At 49.0% G+C, this 18,884-nt stretch overlaps 1 protein-coding gene across 5 annotated transcripts in view; it reads right to left on the reverse strand.

Moving 5' to 3' along the window:
- Positions 1-18,884, reverse strand: part of CALN1 (calneuron 1) — a 530,205-nt gene that overhangs the window by 351,381 nt on the left and 159,940 nt on the right. The window lies entirely within an intron of this gene.

Below are 18,884 nucleotides of genomic sequence, written 5' to 3' on the forward strand. Positions count from 1 at the left end.
GAGAACAATAAGCCTGGCCAGCCCATGGGAGCACAGTGACGCCATCCACGGGGGTCATGAGAGCTGGTTGCAGCGGCGGGGGCAGGGTGCCCAGAGGGGGTGGGGACACGGAGAAGCTCAGTGAGAGCCTCGGGCAAGGCTTAAAGCTTGGGTCAAATAGGAGCGCAGGTGGCGGCAAGGATACCACTTTGGGACCCCCGAGTGCCAAGGCGAAAGCCAAAAGCACCAGCATGGTAGGGAAGAGCGTGCAGGAGACGGACAGCTTGAGTAACAGACACGTTTAGGGGTTGGAAGAAGGAGAAGAAGCAAACCAGAAGACAGACGAGCCAAAGGAGAGGAGGGTTTTGAAGAAGCCACCAGGGACCCCTCCAGGGGCTGATTCGACACCGTAGTGACAGCAAGAATCAGATTGCAAAGGGTGAGTGGAAATAAAGGAGTAGAAAAGAGCAGACCCATGTTAAGATGGAGAAGGCAAGGAGAGGAGCTACATGGTAGCTTGGTCAGAGAGCGGAGAGGAAGAAAAGCATTTCTTAGAATCGAAGGCTCCCGAACACGCTTGAACGCTTGGGGGAGCACTGGGGTAAATGGTAGATTAGGACTGGGGGGGAAGGGATGGAGAATTAAGCGATGCGAAGGACATGGTGTTAACAAAGAGAAGAGTCATTTCCTTTCAAGAGAAAGAAGTTGGGGCCTCTGGGTGGCTCAGTCGATGAAGTGTCTTCGGCTCGGGTCACAATCTCGTGGTTGGCGGAGTTCGAGCCCCGCGTCCGTCTCTGTGCTGACGGCTCAGAGCCTGGAGCCAGCTTCGGATTCTGTGTCTCCCTCTCTCTCTGCCCCTCCCCCACCTGCACCCTGTGTGTGTGTGTCTCTCTCTCTCTCAAAAATAAACATTAGAAAAAATTTTTTAAAAAGAGACAAGAGCAAGAGCACGATAATAAAAACAGACACAGGTATTCACGGGAAAAAGGTAAGGTTGACAAGAGCTTGCCTCGGGTAGCCTCAAGCTTTGACAGCAAATTGAGAGAGGCCAGCAGAGCCTTGCAGAGTCCGGGGGAAAACGGAGAGAGGTCTGCTTTGGATGTCGAGAAGGGAAACTTCCCTGAGAGCCCAGCCAAGATTAGACCCTCCCCAGCGGCCACCAGCCAGCCACGCATCCCCTGCAAGGTAACACACCCGAGGCTCATCTGCCAGGTTGACCTGGTCACAAATCCTGAACTGTCGTTCCCATTGCTAAAGTCCACTTGTCTGATCCTCCCTAGTTCTTGAGGGAGGAGACCGTCTGGAGTTTAAGCCTCCGTGCGTCCCGGCTCCTGGATCACAGCACCTGCCCCAGTGGGAACCGTGTGATGGTGGAGAGGCATAGAAGGACTAGAAGAGAAGCTATATTTCAGCATGTCCCGACATACTGGCTAAAACTTGCTTTGAAGAGCCACCTGGGTGGCTCAGTCGGTTAAGCGTCCGACTTCGGCTCAGGTCATGATCTTGCGGTTCGTGAGTTCGAGCCCTGCGTCGGGCCCTGTGCTGACAGCTCAGAGCCTGGAGCCTGTTTCAGATTCTGTGTCTCCCTCTCTCTCTCTGACCCTCCCCCGTTCATGCTCTGTCTCTCTCTGTCTCAAAAATAAATAAACGTTAAAAAAAAAAATGAATCAATTTTAAAAAAAATTTATTTTTATTTTTATTTATTTATTTTAAAGAAAGGCAGACTGCCACGTGCAGCGCCTCATTTGGATGTGTCTGGAGCCTTGGAAGCCTGACTACCCTACGTTCTCCTACAAATGGGCCTTGAGAGCTTGTTTGGAGGTTCTAGCAGGGGAGCGCAGCTACTCGTATACCCTTGACCGAAGAACGGTCCTCCTCTATCGGGGAAGGTCGTCCTCTTCGGCCGAGCGCGCAGCTTTGGGAGGGACGCACACGGAGAGGTGAGGGAGGAAGGGGACACCCGCCTAGCCAGCCAGATCAGCCGAATCAACCCTGGCGATCAGCGGGGTGACAGATGTCGCGGCCAGATCGCCCTCGCATCCTAAAAAAAAATTTTTTTTTAACTTGCTTTAAAGAAACACAGTAAATAAAAAACATAGAACAGACAAATTAGAGTGTGACCATGCTTTATGGAACTTCTTTAAATACTGAGCTCCCTTAGTGCATTTTAAAAATAATTTGCTTCACAGAAATCCATTTTGGAGGCAACTCCTAAAGAAATATTTCCAGGGTATACAAATTATTTAACACCAGCACAGACAGGCTTGCAAATGAAAGCCGTCACGGGCCCACCCGAAGGAGCCCCACACGCTGTGCTATGGAGCAGAGAAGGAGGCTAAGGCAGCCCTCGTTACCTAGACTATAAAAGTGCTCGGGGCCCCCTCGGGGGACCTGGCACATTTCTAAACGTGTGGGAAAGCTCTCAAGTTCTCCGGAACCCCGGACTTCACCAGGACATCCCTCATCTTGGTGTCTAAGTTTGTTACTAAACCTGCCAATCAGGGCTCTGCCTTGTCTCCCCAACTTAGCACACAATCCTGGAAGGTCAAGTTGTGACCAACTGTCCCTTTGAGCCTTGCTGACTCCCTACCCCCACACTCACACCCTTGATCTTGTACCACGGGCAGGTGAGTAACCAGCACCCAGGTAGGGCCGTGTCCTGATTAGGACCAAGCCCTGGAGTACTAAAGACCTGCTTTGGTATCCTGGCCCCACCTCCTACTAGCTGCAAAATCTCACAAAAATCACCTAACCTTTACAAAGAGATAGTCAGTTGTACCAACTTCGAAGGTGTGTTATACACACAACACCTATCACAACCTGGAAGGGCTCATTAAGTTTCAGTATTGTTATTAAGTCTTTAATGAAGTCTTTAACGAACATTTGATTGGCCTATAGGGCCGAAAGGGAATTCACAAGATGCCCATAGTCGAAACTACTCAAATAGTGTTCAGATTTACCCATCTGGCTCATCCGCCAACCAAATCGACTTGAGAAAGAAACCAACAAAATGGGGTGGTCTCTCCCCAAGGAAGTTCTACAGGGACACAGAATACAGAGGTTCAAATATTTTGTAACAAACTAGGAAAGCAGGAAGCAAAACCTGCCCATCAAGACGGTAGCAAAGAGGCAACGAGGAGGCCAACCTTGTCATTCATCTGCTTTCACTGGGAGTTCAGGGCTGCAGACTGTTCTTTTGCATAATGGTGGGTAATGCCAGCCTCTCCCCAACATCAGAGTATCCCTACCGGCAGAACCAAATACTCTGAGCTAACTGTGCTATGGAGGGGAGGGGGGGAAGAGAAGCAGGGGGAATGGGGGTGTCACTGGTTTCAACTTAAATGACAGAATGCAGGTACTAGTATCTATCACACAGAAGGGCTCGATAAACGTTAGGTATTAGTGCAACATTCGAGGTCTATATTGAAGGAGCAAGTTTATGTCCTAGGACACCTTCCAGAACCTGGTTCTACGCCATTCAGTTGATGTGCAGAGAAGATGAAGTTTGACAAGCTAGGGATCCTTGCTATGCCGATAAGAGGAAATAGAATGGACCTGAGGCATCATGCCAACGTCTGGCAAGTGTCTGTCGGCCAGGAGCTGCTGTCAGTGGTCCTTATCCCGGGTAAGGAAGACAAGGGGAAGAACACAGGACCAAAGAGGCAGCCTGCGCCTGCCACTGAGAGAGCAGCAGACCAGGAGGGGCAGAGGCAGGAACTGGGATCACTGGGAGACCAGCAGGCCGACTGTGGAGATGGGACACCCAGCTGGACAAGGGCCCAGCATCACGACAGGAAGAAGGGCTGAAGAGGGTGGCTTGGCTTCACTCAAGAGCCGTAAGGCCCTTAGCTGGAGCCCGCATCTCCTAGAAGTTTCCCCGAATGCCTAACACAAAAGCAAAAAAGAGAAGGGCCCTTCTCTAGACCCTCCACAGCCAGAGTTCCTTTGGCCGCTCATGTGGAAATCTAGAAGAAAAGCGAGACTGCAGACACCAGGGAGATGACACCGAGCAATAAGGAGTGCCCAAGAAATGCTAACATGAGAAATGGAAGAGCCTGCAATGTCACGGCCCTCTCTGCCTGGCATTGTTGGCAACAAATACATAAAAGAGAAGATTTTTACCAGGATAATACATGTGCATAATTTAGCATGGTGAAGCGCTCTGAGAGCAGAGGCAGCTTCCAGAAGCTTGTGAGGGAAACGGAAGCCCTATGAAGGACAGGGGGCACTCCCCAAAGCTCCAGGTGAGGGTTGGCTGTTTGGGGTCTGTGGGTGTCAGCCTTGGGAAACATTAAAATCGCTGCTCAGGAGTAGTTATGTTGGTTATGAAGGCACATCGAAAATGAGCTTCGATATTTCAGCTTTTTTTCTTTGCCTTTTTAATTTTAACTAGAGCATGCTCTATGCAGGGAAACACATTTCATTTCTATAAGAACAAGTAACAAGAAGCCTAAGCTGCCAGCACCTGTTCCATAGGAATTCATGGTATAAGAAGTGTCATAAAAAAAACAAACAAACAGACTTTAACGACACAGGACCCATCACAGACACCCTCGTACCAAACTAGACAAGGCCATGGAGGAAAACCGAGAGGTCTCAGACCCCTGACCCACACTGACAATTAACGATCATGTGCAAGTTTACGCCAAACTATGCCTTCATCTCCTGTATTTCAAGTAACATGGCGCCACACCATTTTTTCTAAACACATCTCCTGGTGCTTCCTGTTCGAATATTCTATGGTGCTCTGCTGCCCCAGCTCCCGAGCACACCTCAAGTGCAGGAATGATATTCTTTTGCTTCTGTTGTTTCCTGCATGTAGTAACCCTGCACAGTAGGAAAATCAACACATAATAAAATTAAAAAAAAATTTTTTTTAACGTTTATTTATTTTTGAGACAGAGAGAGACAGAGCATGAACAGGGGAGGGGCAGAGAGAGAGGGAGACACAGAATCAGAAGCAGGCTCCAGGCTCTGAGCCATCCGCCCAGAGCCCGACGCGGGGCTCGAACTCACGGACCGTGAGATCGTGACCTGAGCTGAAGTCGGACGCTTAACCGACTGAGCCACCCAGGCGCCCCTAAAATTTTAAAGTACTACTACATTTTCTATGAAGACAGAAAAATCTTTCTAAACTCTTCAAAGATCAATTTTCTAAGGTGTTAATTTTCTAAATCCCCAAGCTAAGTGGGCTTGTAGGTCAGTTGACTCAGTTGGCCAACATGATTCTACAGAGAAGCCAAAACCGTGGTTTGTCAAATGATTCAGCATGCCCAGCCCTCACCAGCTAACACTAAATGTGCCTCAACATCAGCAGGGTTTGGAGCAGAGAGCACGGACTGTTGACAACAAAACAGCCCCTTTGTTAAAACCAACAGAACCACCCTCAAAACGCCTCTCCTACCAAAAGTAGGCTAGCCTTAGAAATCGGAGATCAGGAGAGGTAGGGAAAATGCAAATTCAGGACAAAGGAGACAGGACTTGGTTCTGAATTCTGAATCTAAGCTCTGCCTGTCACTGTAGCACTGAAATCAAGTTTTAAGCTTAAATATGAGTGACACTCTCTTCCAACAAGCTCATTTTGTTGCATGAATAACTAGACAATGCTGGAGAGGACTCTCCCCTCAAGTTCTAACTATAATGACACGACACTGATCTTTTTTTAAATTTTTTTAATGCTTATTTATTATTGAGAGAGACAGAGCATGAGCAAGGGGAGGGGCAGAGAGAGGGGGAGACACAGAATCTGAAGCAGGCTCCAGGCTCCGAGCTGTCAGCACAGAGCCCGATACGGGGCTCGAACCCACAAACCATGAGATCATGACCTGAGCCGAAGTCGGTCGCTCAACCGACTGAGCCACCCAGGCGCCCCTCGACACTGATATTTTCAACAGACTCTCCAGTGAGCATGGGGGCCACTTAAGGAAGCCACAGGACCTACTACTGCTGTCATTGCTCCAGACGCTTGGGAGAACCTTCTTCTGAATGTCCTTCAAAGCCAGTGACAAGGAATACGCATCAACCTGGTCACTGCATAATGACACAAGTGGTCTGGCCAACTTGGTCAGTCACTGGCCCACCCGATTTGACTCTAAAACAGCCAGTAGCTGATGCTAAAACTATTCCTGCCCTCCAAAGACAGAGATTTGTCACCAGGGAGTATATTCCTGAGGCTGTCTCAAGGGGCTCAAGACCGCTCCCCCAGAAAAGAGTCCTTCCTGGAGCGAAGGCAGCTTTCTTAGAGAAAAGATGATTAATTTGCAGGTCCTTCAATCCCACTGGGCTGAACTAGATTTCAGAGTGACCTGTGTACCCGATCCTTTAAATCCCAGCTCAGTCAAGGGACCTTTCCAGGAAACAGTGCTCCCACCAGCCTCCTCAGAAAGAATTAATCCCCCTCCTCTGGCCTTGTACCTCATACTTCTGCTGCAGGGACCGTCCCTCATAATCCATTGCCACAATCGTCATCACTGTCTAGAGGGGCCCCTCTCCATGCACTGAAATGGGGTTAAACTATCTTTTCACCCCTTCAACTCAGACCCAGTATGAACTACGCTCTCTGGCACCTCGGAGGTTCTCAGCTAACATTCACTGAATTGGAATATTTTAGTTCCAGTAGGGGAATCACATTACTTTATCATCAGCCTTGCACTCTGTACAGCACCCACCCATTCAGCAGGCACGTACCTGGGACCAGACTGTGCCTGGCATGAGCCGACATGAAAGTGCTAGCAATGTTTTCTGGACCCGTCCCCTGTAGGTTTTGGGTGTTTTTGTTTTGTTCCGTTTGTAACCATTTGTTAAAAGTCAACAAAGGCAAGAGCACCACCCTTTCCCCCCACCCCTGCTCATGCAGAAACAATGAAGGTTCAAATACATCCAACAAAACACACTCTCATGTCTAAAATGACTAAGAGTCTGGGCTGCCTGGGGGGCTCATTCAGTTAAGCACCAGACTCTTGATTTCAGCTCAGGTCAGGATCTCACGGTTTGCGAGTTCAAGCCCCGCACGGGGCTCTGCACTGATGGTGCGGAGTCTGCTTGAGATTCTCTCCCTCTCCTTCTCTCTCTCTCTCTGCCCCTCCCCCACTCACGCTGTCTCTCTCTTTCTCTCTCTCTCTCAAAATAAATAAGCTTAAGAAAATAAATAAAAAATAAAATAAAATGACCGAGACGATAATGCAGCCATACCTCTGTCTACAAAGGCAGCGCATGAGATCTGAAAAGCATAGGCCACTACGATGATGGGTTATGCAGTTAAAATCTTTTTTTCTTTTTTCTTTCCTTTAAAAAAAATTTTTTTTAATCTTTTAATGTTTATTTATTTTTGAAAGAGAGTGAGAGAGTGGAGGACGGGCGGAGAGAGAGGGAGGCACAGAATCGGAAGCTGGCTCCAGGCTGGGAGCTGTCGGCATAGAGCCCGACGCGGGGCTCAAACTCACGAACTGCGAGGACATGACCGGAGCCGAAGTCGGACGCTCAACCGACTGCGCCACCCAGGCGCCCCTAAAAAATTGTTTTAATGTTTCTTTATTTTTGACAGAGAGAGGCAGAGCGTGACTGGGGGAGAGGCAGAGAGAGAGGGAGACACGGAATCTGAAGCAGGCTCCAGGCTCCGAGCTGTCGGCACAGAGCCCGACGCAGGGCTCGAACTCACGAGTTGTGAGATCATGACCTGAGCTGAAGTCGGATGCCCAACCAACTGAGCCGCCCAGGCGCCCCTTTTCTTTCCTTTTTTTAAACCATTTTAACCATGTTTTTAAATTTTAATTCCAGCATAGTTAACGTACAGTGTTCTATTTAACAAGTTACAGGTGTACGATACAGGGATTCAACTATTCTGTACATTACTCTGTGCTCATCATGGTAAGTATACTCTTAATCCCCTTTACCTATTTCACCCATCCCCCCACCCACCTCCCCTCTGGCAAACGTTAGTTTGGTCTCTATAGTTAAGTCCATTTTTTTGCTTTTTTTTGTTGTTGTTCAACTGTTTTTGCTTCTTAAATTCCACCTAGGAGTCAAGTCATATGGTGTTTATCTTTCTGTGACCAACTTACGTCACTTAGCATTACACTCTCTAGATCCATCCATGTTGGTGCAAATGGCGAAAGTTCATTCTTTTTATGGCTGAATAATATTCCATTGTATATATATCTACATCTTCTTTAGCCATTCATCTATCAATGGATAGTTGGGCTGCTTCCATAATTTGACTATTGTAAATAATGCTGCAATAAACATAGGGGTGCATATAACTTTTGGAACTCGTGTTTTCAAACTCTTGGGGTAAATACCCAGTAGTGGAATTACTGGATCATATGGGATTTCCAGTTTTCATTTCATTTTTAATTTTTTTTTTATATTTTTGAGAGAGAGAGAGAGAGAGAGAGACAGAATGCAAGCAGGGGAGGGGCAGAGAGAGGGGGAGACCCAGAATCCGATTCAGGCTCCAGGATCTGAGCTGTCAGCACAGAGCCTGAGGGCTTGAACCCACAGACCGTGAGATCATGACCTGAGCCCAAGTCAGACACTCAACCAACTGAGCCACCCAGGCGCCCCTCCAGTCTTCATTTTTTGAGGACCTCCATACTGTTTTCCACAGTGGCTGCCCCAGTTTGCAGTCCCACCAACAGTGAACGAGGGTTCCTTTTTCTCCACATCCTCGCCAATATTTGTTGTTTCTTGGGCTTTTTATCTTAGCCATTCTGACAGATGCGAGGTGGTATCTCATTGTGGCTTAATTTGCATTTCCCTGATGCCATTTTAATCATGGTTAAGTGTGTAGTTCAGTGACATTAAATCCGTTCACACTGCTATGCAGCCATCACTGCCATCTACCTCGAGGACTTTTTTATGATCACAAACTGCAATTCTTTACGCATTAAACAAAAACACCCCGTCCCCCCTCCCCTCAACGCCCGGCAACCATTCTATCTTCTGTCTCTGTAAATCTGACGACTCTAAATGCCTCCTCATATAATAAGTACAGTCATACTGTATTTGCGCTTTGGTGACTGGCTTACTTCATTGAGCATAATGTCTTCAGAGTTTACCCGTGTTGTAACAGGTGTTAGAATTTCCTTCCTTTTCAAGGCTAAACAATATTCCATTGCGTGTCTACGCCGCATTTTGTTTATCCATTCGCCTTTCGAGGGACATTTGGGTCATTGCCACCTTTTGGTTATTGTGAAAAATGGTGCCATGAACATGGCCGTAACAACATCTGTTTGAGATTTTGGGGGCATATACTCAGAAGAGCAGGCTGCATCGTACGGTAATTCTATGTGTGAGTTTCAAATCTTAAATGTATGTTTAACCTTTGAGAATAAGAGGGATACATTCACAATGTTTTATACACTATTGAGAAAATAAAATCCACCGTAGTGGAAATGTCAGGTTTCATCTATTGGTAAACAATTCAAAGAAATAAATGATCGCGCATTCAGAGACTTCTAGAAATACTGGATAAACACATTTGAAATTTAAAAATCAACTGGCTCGTGATTATTATCAGAAAAAATGATATCAAGGTTAGCCAAGACATTTGAAATCCATAGATATTCCCCAAAGCCAATTTTACTCAACTGTCTCAACCTTACCAGTAAAATCAGATAAAGGGAAGGAAGTAAACTTGATTTTCTCCCTGTTCCCAACTGACTAATGTCCATTTGTTTTTGAAATCGCTGTACCTTTGACACTCAGCACTGACTTAGGAGACCTCAGCTGTGCCCAGAAGGCACAGGAAAGATCAGAACATGGAGACTCAGAGGGCCAGCCAAAGTCACAGGACGGGAGAAGGAGAACATGACCCACCCCCCGCCCCAACTCACTGTCAGCACTCTGTGGTTCTCCTGGCTGGGATGAGTGACCTTGGACAAGGCCCCTGCTCCCTCTGAGCTCCTAGGACTGCCAGAAGATCTAATAAGATCTGTATACAGACAACACTGGGGGGCACAGAGCTGCGGTTCCTGACGAGTACAAGGAAAAGAGAGAATTTTGTACCAGACTAAGGCCCAGAGATGATTTCTACTTAGTGAGTTTGAGTGGAAATAGTTCTAGAATATATACCATACCTCTGTTGCTTCTCTCTAGCCTTCATCTGCTAGCCAGAGGTCACCATGAGCGTCCACTGTTCTAGCCCCCCGTACTGTACGAGGATCTTCTCGGGAAGATCCGGACGTTATGGGAACCAGAAGAGAACCCAGAGTGACTTTGCTGAAGAAATCCTGTCTGCTGGGTCATGGAGCCTTGAATTTTTCATCGGTGCATTCCCGGTGCCCAGCAGGTGGTAGGTACTCAATACAAGGACAGGGTAAATATCCCTCAAGTCGGATTATTCCGGAATTCTGGGAACTTCAATTCCTTCAAGTCACAGCATTTCCAGGAGTCCACAAATATTTACTAAGTGCCTACAATGTGCAAGGCTCTGTTCAAACACTACGAGAGATTCAAAAATAAATCTGTTCCTGCCCTTCAGGGTATATACTTCAGTGAAGGAACTAAGACCTACAGAAGTGGGGAGGGCTGCCTGGGTGGCTCAGTCGGTTAAGCGTCCGACTCTCCACCGCGTGTTACTGTGATATAAATGAGGAATGAGCCAGGTCGGAGCACAAAGAATGAGTTCCGTCCGGCTGGGGGTGGGTTTTAGAGGCTCCAGAGAAGCGGTGGCAGCTGGGGGACAGCAGGAATAGAACGCCAGCAGACAAGAAATGGGCAGAAAGGGCTGCCCAGGCAGAGAAGACATATGTATAAGCAGCCTGGAGCAGGAAAGGGGGGTTTTTCTACACTATTGATTCACAGAGAGAATGATCGCTGCTTTTCTCAACTCCCTATGCAGCCATGACTTCCGCACACACCCCAGAGGCGTCTGGGTGGGCTGTTTCCTCCACCCCCTGGGGGTGGGGGGCTCCTTCCCTGTGTCAGGCACCCCCTCCAATCGCGGAAAGAACCACCATCGCGGCCGCGGATTCCGGGGCACCAGCTACGGGCGTGCCACGCTCCACCCACGCCCCCGCGTGGTGTCCTGGACGTGACCCATTGTGAAGTTCAGGAAACCAAGATCAGAGAGCTGAAGCGACCGGCCAGACGTCACACAGTCAGCCAGCGGCAAAGCTGGGATTCTCACGGGCGACTCAAACGCGTGGTTCAAAGCCCGGGCCTCGGCCCTGCCGGAGCCTCACAAAACACAAAAGGCTCAGCTCTTCTCTCGACAGGGAAGGCGCGCTGTACTCGCTCCTTGACATTTTTTTCTTTTTCTGTTCCACCGGCAACAAAGTGCAGAGGAATGTAGCTGCCCACAGAGTCTCCCAGCCCTTGTAGGAAAGCGTATATCATTATGCCTCCTCCACAGTTTTTAATTGAGAAAATGTCACTATGAAACACCACTCCGGCGGGAGACGTTTCTAGGCTCCCCTTCTGTCTCTCCTCCCCACAGGGCCACGCTCCCCCTTCCCCGATGCCAGCTTCCCTGTTATCCGCCGAAAGTAAAGCCCTGCCTCAAGACGCCACCCTCCCTCTCTCAGACATACCTGAAGCTCCTATCGGTGACAGAGGACAAAAGCTCTCATTTCAAACCTAGGCACTGCCTGAGAGGGGTGACTGACCCCATGGAGAGGGGGCAGGCCCCCAGGGAGCCTCTCTGGACGGACCCCAAGTGCAAAGGCCCGGGCCCTGGGGTGAGGGGTGGCCTGTGGGGGGGGGGTCGGGTCATGTCCCTTAGCGAGGCACGCACCCAACAGAACGAGGAGCTGGCCTCCGTTTCTCCCCTTGTCACTCCCCAAGCTAACATTCAGTGAAATCAGCAAGCCCAAGGCCACGGAATTTGTGAATTCACACAAGGTGCACGTAACCATTATCCCATTCTTCCGAGCACGTTTTGATCAGAGAGGAATCCAAAAAAAAAAAAAAAAAAAAAAAAAGATTAAATGCTTGAAAATGACCTGAAGAAAAAAGACACGAAATAAGGAGGTGACCCTTGGGCCACCATAATGTTCTACGCAGGACCGTCCGATTCGTCCTCCCCACTCTCAGGCCAACTGTCCTCATTACTCATATAAATTCTGTATAATCATAGGCAGCCCAGTGCGTGCCCAGGGGCCATCCCCCTCCACGCCCCCACCCCAGCGCATGGTCACGTCACTTTCTGACTGTGACCCTCCTGCCTCCTTCTAATCAGGACCCTTATGATAACATCATTCCCGTCAGGATAATCCAAGCTAATCTCCTCATCTCAAAATACTTAAGATAATCACATCTGTATTGTAAATTTTCTCACCTAAGATAACATATTCACAGGTTCCAGGAGCAAGGACCTGGACGTATTTGGGGGGGGCAGGGGGGGACCACGTATTTGTGGCCTACCACCGCATCTGTAATCTGGGGACAACATTATTCAGCCTACCACCGCATCCATTACATTTCAATCTCAAATTTTGTTTTTCAAAAATATAATCTCAATCCCAGTTTGAAAACCAAGATACTCTATAATGGATTATATTTCTGTTGCTGTGGGAAGCATTTTCAAGAGGATGTTTTAAGTTTTAGGGTGTTAAATAGAAGACAAAGGGGCCCTGGCTGGCTTAGTTGGTGAAGCACATGACTCTCGATCTTGGGGCTGTGAGTCCGAGCTCCACATTGGGTATAGAGATTACTGAAAAACATAAGATCTTTCAAAAAATAAAAGGGAAGAGAAAGGTAAAAATAAAACATTTTTAATCAAGAAGATGAAGGGAACAGGGCGCCTAGGTGGCTCAGTCGGTTATGGGTCAGACTCTTGATCTCAGCTCAGGTCTTGATCTCAGGGTCATGAGTTCAAGCCCCGCCTTGGCTCCATGCTGGGCATCGAGCCTCCTTAAAAAAGAAAAAAAAAAAAAAAAAAAGACAATAGAGGGTAAGCTGAGCAAAATAATGAAAAATCACATCAGCGGTGGTAGAGCACAGATTCCTTCCTTAAAGAAATATTGCAAAACCACATGGCTTATGCTAACAAACAGGTAGAGATCCTACAGTTCCAAATGATCTGGTTACATACGGACATCCAGATTCATCGTTCTGCCCCATGCCTCTTCTTGAGTGGGGACAGGCTCAGGCCACCACTGCCTGGCTCCAGGTTCACTGCTGCTGAAACTCCAACGGTCTCGCCAGCCCCGTGACGCCCGCTGTGAGCCACAGAGGCGCCACCTTTCTGAGCAAAGCACCGGACGCTTGCCCTCGCCCGTCCCCTGCAACCATCATCCGAACACTGCAGACGAGCCACCCAAGCTCTTCCACGTCCTTTGTCAAGGTCAGGAAGTCGAGAGCCTGGCCCGAGGTCACGTGCTTCATCACGAGAAGGGGCAGAACCGGCCCAGAGCGAACGCTTTCCACCCCGTAGCCACTGACCCCATCGACAGTGGCTCAGTCTGTTGAGCATCCGACTTCGGCCCAGGTCAGGATCTCATGGTTCCCGAGTCTGAGCCCCGAGTCGGGCTCTGTGCTGAGTGGCCAGAGCTCAGAGCCTGGAGCCTGCTTCAGATTCTGTGTCTCTGGCTCTCTCTGGCCCTCTCCCACTTTCACTCTGTCTCAGTCCCTCCCTCTCCCAAAAAAAAAAAACATTAAAAAAAATGTTTTAGTAAAAAATAAGAATGAGCCTATCCAAAAAACAAAAATAAAACTGAAGGAATAAAAGGGAGCCTATCATCTGAATAAGATGAGCCCGAGAGGCTGAGCCACTGGAGGTTAAATCTGAGGTCCTGGGCGTCAGACAGCCCGGTCTCTGACCTGGCTTCTCCTCGCCCAGCTGTGTGACCTTGAGGCAGTGACTAAACCTCTCTGTGCCTCAGTGTCCCCACGTGGAAATGCGAATCAAAACAGCAAGGACCTGGCTGAGCAGTGGTGGAGACAGAATGAGAGGGGAGCAGGGTGCACGCAGTGGGTCTCCTGAGCCTACACCCTTAGGCACTCACCGTGTCAAATGAGGCGTCCCTTTCCTTCCCCTTCGACCACAAGGGCCTGGCTTCCCTTTAGTCTGGGGTGTCGGGTGGGCTCTCCTCTCCGGCCTCCCGTGAGGTTCTCGGCGGCAGCACCCGCAGACATCGGGGCTGAACTAAACTCCGCAGAGAGTTGGCTGTACCTCTTTCAAGCACAACCCTTCCGACTGCCTGCCCACTGCAGCCCCACCCGGACCTCACCAACCTTTCGACCCTGCTTCGCGACGGGCCCACCTCCACACCCGCCACCCTGAACAGGCCAAAGAGCCTCGAAGGCCCAGCACGCACCACACTTCCACCCCCCGGGGGCCACCCTCCTGTCGCAGATCCCACGGCCTTTCCCGTCCGTCAAGGCCCCACGTAAGTGCCTCCCTCTTCTGGAAGCTTTCTCTGACGAATCACGCCATCCCCACCCCAGGACATTATTGCTCCTTCCTCTGAACTCCTATAGTTTATCTTCTGTAGTGCTTGAGGGCATTTGACGGATTAAATTCGTACGGATTCATTGGTGGTGGGGGTGGGGAGATTTTCTGCCTATTGGCTACCAGTGTCAACATCCTGGTTGTGATACTGTATTATAGGTTTGCAAGATGGGGGAAACTGGGTAAAGGGCAGAGAGGACCTTTCTGTCTCATTTATTACAATCGCCTGTGCGTCTATCTCGCTAAGAAGAAGAAAATTACTACGAGTTAAAAAATCTATTTAGGACCCCCCCTTTGCCACATGCCACCTAAGATATTTTACCTATTTAAGCCTCATTCTTTCCCTGACCTCCAGACGTGAGCATCCGACGGCCTAGCCAAAATTTCCACGTGGATAACTAAAAGAAGCATCTCGGAATTACATTCAATGCTGACCTCCTAGGATTTTCTCCCTCTAAAAGAATCTCCATTCTTCCGGTTGATCAGGCCACAAATCCTGAGGTCATCCCTGACTCCTCTCTTTTATACTCCATACTCACCCATCAGCAAACCTTGGTAAATCCACCTTCAAAATAATCCAGAATCCAACCACTTCTCCCCACCTCCGTGGCGACCCCCCCGGACCCTGGCCACCATCATCTCTCATCTAGGTGAATGCAGTAACCTCCACCCCACCTCTAACACTTCCTATCGTCTCCTGCTGCCTTTATGTTCAATAATTCATCATCACATAATAGACAACATCTCCGGCCAGAAGCCCCGTGGGGGGTTCACTGCAGCAGCCAGAAGCCTAGCACAGTGCCTGAAACATCACAGGCACTCGATAAATACTTGTTGAATGAATGACGTTATGCCTTTGGCATTAAAAGAGAACCCTGAGGTCAACATTACTGTCTCATTTTTACAAGTAGGAACACTGAAGCTCAGACAGGGTCACGGGCTCCAGAAAGCACGAAGGCCAGAGGTGTCCTGTTCTGAGAGCCACGTCCCATCTACCTGCTCCGCCGGCCCTTAGTCTCTTGGGTGGACCCTTAAGGGCAGGATCCGTGTCTGACGGATCATTTGGACTTTCGGCACCTGGACGCAGTGCTTGCATATTTGCAGAAATGCCACGAACAGCGGGAGGATGAATGCAACTTTTCGTCTATGTATCAGCACGGAACCAACGGCCTTGGTTATTATTTCTCACTTACGTACTGGCTCTACGTACCGGAACCTTCATTCTCACAACTTTCTTCTGTGGGGCAAGGTTGAGGGTGAAATAATGATCCCCGTTTTACTGGGAGACAAACCGAGGGTCCACCTCTTTGAGGCTCTGCCCACTGAGCCATACTGCCTGCCAGCAGCTGGCGCGACCAGACCGGTCCTCACAGTGCCTGGGACACTTCTGTGCCACTGGTCTTTCCTCCCAGCGCACCGTGTCCTGCAGAATCTCGCTAGGAGGCTTTTATTACTGGGTTTCCCCAGCCTGGCCTTTCTTTATTCTTTCTTTCTTTTTTTTTTTTTTTTTTTTTTTTGAGGAAGGGACAGCGTCTGCTGCTGAGCCCACAGCAATGACATGTGCCCCCCCAAGTAAACCTTAGCACCAACCTGGACGTCTTATCTCACTTAAATAAATATTCTTCAAAGAGAGCTATACACTGAACAGATGGGTAAATTTCAAGATTTAACAACTTACGGGGACGTTATTAGCGTCGCATTAGAAGGCAAGCTTTATTGCCCCCATATATCAAAAAAGACACCCCATCTTAGAGAATTCTGGTCTTAATCATTGGCGAACCTGGCCCTGGCCACGCCTGTAAGAGAAAATACACCGAGGCCCTCTGAACCTGGGTAGAACCCTGATTTCTAGTGCCCCCACCCACGGAACTTCTCTCCTGTGGCGTCTCCAGCACGTTCGTAAGTGTTCATCCCCCTCCCCTGATATCCTGGCACGTCCGATCCGATAATGTCAGCAAAGTGTTGTCGAATAAAAAGTTCACACAACCATGATGGCATGTCCTGTGGTCTGAGGGATTCCAGAGGTTCCAGAGAGAAGGTTCAGGGGCAAGCCAGAACCGGGGACCCCAGAACCAGAGACAGGCTCTCAGCACCGCTGCCCCCTTCTCTCTCTCTCTCTCTCTCTCTCTCTCTGTCCTTCCCACACTCATATGCACACACTGTCTCTCCCTCTCTCTCAAAATAAATAAACTTAAAAAAAAAAAGAAACATACAATCATACACACCTACACAAATACAACTACACAAACAGACAAACGCATACACCGTCATAAACACACATACACACGCTCACGCAAGCACACAAACATATAAACACAATCGCATAAACACACACAGACGCGACGACACAGACATACAAACATAGAAACCCGCGCGTGCACGCGCCACCCTGATAAGGGATAAAATGATGGCCAGACGCCAGATTCACAGAGAAGACCCCGTTTTATCCCTTCCCTCTTAAATATCCTTTTCCCTTTCTAGTTTGGTTCCATCAACTCCTTTTCGACTGGCCGGGCAGGTGTATTTGGCAGGGAAAACTACAATCTATTTCTAGGACACCCTGAAAAAAAAAAAAAATTTGCGTGGCCAAGGGCCAGAGTGAACTTCTTGGAAAATCGAAGACAGTCAAGGAGTTTAGACAAGTTTGTGACTCAAACTAATAGAAAGAGAGGGGCACTGTCCCTCAATAAAGCAAATCAACTTAGCACAAATAGGTGACCTATTTTTCAACTCGGAGTCCTCCCAGCTGATACAGGATTTTGGCTTTTAAGAATACGAAGGAGAGCTAGGGGCCTAAACGTGGCGTGTAAGCACAGCCAGAGGCCATAAAGAAGCTTGGCGGGAGAAGTGGTACCCTCAGTACCCTGGCCACCAGCGACACCTGTGATCAAAGGCCTAACTGCCTGCTGGGTCTTGAGGTTCCATCTCTGGCCCACTTTCCTTGATCCACAACTTGAATATCGTAAAGATTCCAAAATCTCTCTCTCCCGGCTAAATACTGAGCCCCAGAATTCATCACTCAAGGGCCCACTGGCCATCGGGACGGCCACTGGGATGATTTGCGGTTCTCGTGATCTTCTTCCTATCCTGTTCAAACTCCTTTCTCCCCGGCCTCAGTGACCAGCAGCACCTGCGCCTCACTAGTTAGGTGGCTGCACATCTAACTCTTCGTCCTTCTCGCCCGCCCTACCCCCACACATCAAGACCTGGTGTGGTGGAGACTGTATGACGTGGCAGTTAAGGAAGGGTATGGGCTTCGGGGTCAGAGAACACAGAGTACGGATCTCAGTCCACCAACCATGAGTTGTGCGACCTTGGGCAAACAACGTAATCGCTGTCACATAATTCCCCTCATCTGTATAACAGGGACAAGAATCCCTCCCGGAGTTACTATGAGCACTACACTGGATCACATCAACACGGTCAAGTGTCCGCACCGGTAAATGCCCAAGCCCACGTCTCTCCAACCCACTGCCACTTGCTGAGGTTAGGTCCCCACTGTTTCTCCCCTAACTATGAGAATGGGCTCCTGTGGGTAGCCCAGCCTCTAGATCCACACGCCCCAAGTCCATTCTCCACACCACAGCCAATGCCATCTTTGCAAAGACAGATAGGACCTCACTAGCACACAATGATAACACCATGCCCAGTCTTCCCACAGCAAGCAAAACAAAATAAGATCCTAATGGCCCAGTTCACCAGATGGGGATCAGCAACTACTCTTACCCTTTTGCTGAAGCCCCTTAAGAATACGACGAAAGTTGTCGATCTTCTCCCCAGAAAGAAAGCTCTACGCATAAACACACAAAATATTCCGAAGCTCCAGGAGATACACAGACCCCAAGCTCAAAGCCCCTGACTTAGAACATTCTTTGGCCTGACCATCGTTGCTCTTCATAAATCTGTCCCCTAAGCTAACTGCAGTCGCTAAGGAGTCAAATTTTGAAATAACACATTTCTTAATGTGCACATACAGGGTCTCCAAAATCTGGCAAGAGAACTCAGCAGTCAGCTCACGGCACTTTTCCCAGAAATGGATGGCACTTGTGAAGAGTTCTTACGGAGAGGAGCACAAAATCACGATCAATCATGCCCTTGAAACTCTCAGAAGTTTTTTGCAGCCTCAATAGGTGCTGGCTAAGAAACTGCACACCAGTGTCTGAGGACAGGTCCCACAGAGGTTCAGGAAATAGTGAGTTCTCAGGTCTGTCCCCATGATGCCCCTCCCTCACCTCTCCCCACCTGAGTGCCAGATGGCAGAGAGACTGAGCTCTCTAAAGTCACCTACAAATTGCTCGGGGGCACCAGACCAAGAACTTTAGGACCCGTCCTCCCTGCAACGCTTCTATGCGGGCACGCTAAATGGCCACCCAGAGGGTTGCAGTGAGTTACGTAAGGAATGAAAATCTGCTTTCCAGTATGTTGAACTCAAAGAGCTGACAACATCCTCTCCCAAAGGGGAGTGCGTTCTGGTCACTGAGCCATGATTTCAGGCTCCCCATCTCCTATCACC

Source organism: Panthera onca, chromosome E3 (assembly GCF_046562875.1).
Source record: "Panthera onca isolate mPanOnc1 chromosome E3, mPanOnc1 haplotype 2, whole genome shotgun sequence".
Lineage (NCBI taxonomy): Eukaryota > Metazoa > Chordata > Mammalia > Carnivora > Felidae > Panthera > Panthera onca.